Below are 472 nucleotides of genomic sequence, written 5' to 3' on the forward strand. Positions count from 1 at the left end.
GTCGGTATCAACCTGGAAGGACGTGGGCAGTGAGGTCTCACAGGTCTTGGTCCTTGGACCGATACTCTTCAATGTCTTCATCACTGACTTGGACGAGGGAGTGAAGTGTACTCTGTCCAAGTTTGTGGATGATACAAAACTGTGGGGAGAAGTGGACACACCGGAGGGCAGGGAACAACTACAGGCAGACCTGGACAGGTTGGACAAATGGGCAGAAAACAATAGAATGCAATTCAACAAGGAGAAATGCAAAGTACTGCACCTAGGAAGGAAAAATGTCCAACACACCTACTGCCTAGAAAATGACCTGCTCGGCAGCATGGAAACAGAAAGGGATTTCAGAGTCCTAGTGGACTCCAAGATGAACATGAGTCATCAGTGTGATGAAGTCATCAGCAAAGCTAACTGCACTTTATCATGCATCAGCAGATGCATGACAAACAGAACCAAGGAGGTGATACTTCCCCTCTAT

The sequence above is a fragment of the Alligator sinensis genome, unplaced genomic scaffold (assembly GCF_000455745.1).
Source record: "Alligator sinensis unplaced genomic scaffold, ASM45574v1 scaffold47_2, whole genome shotgun sequence".
NCBI classification, from domain to species: Eukaryota; Metazoa; Chordata; order Crocodylia; family Alligatoridae; genus Alligator; species Alligator sinensis.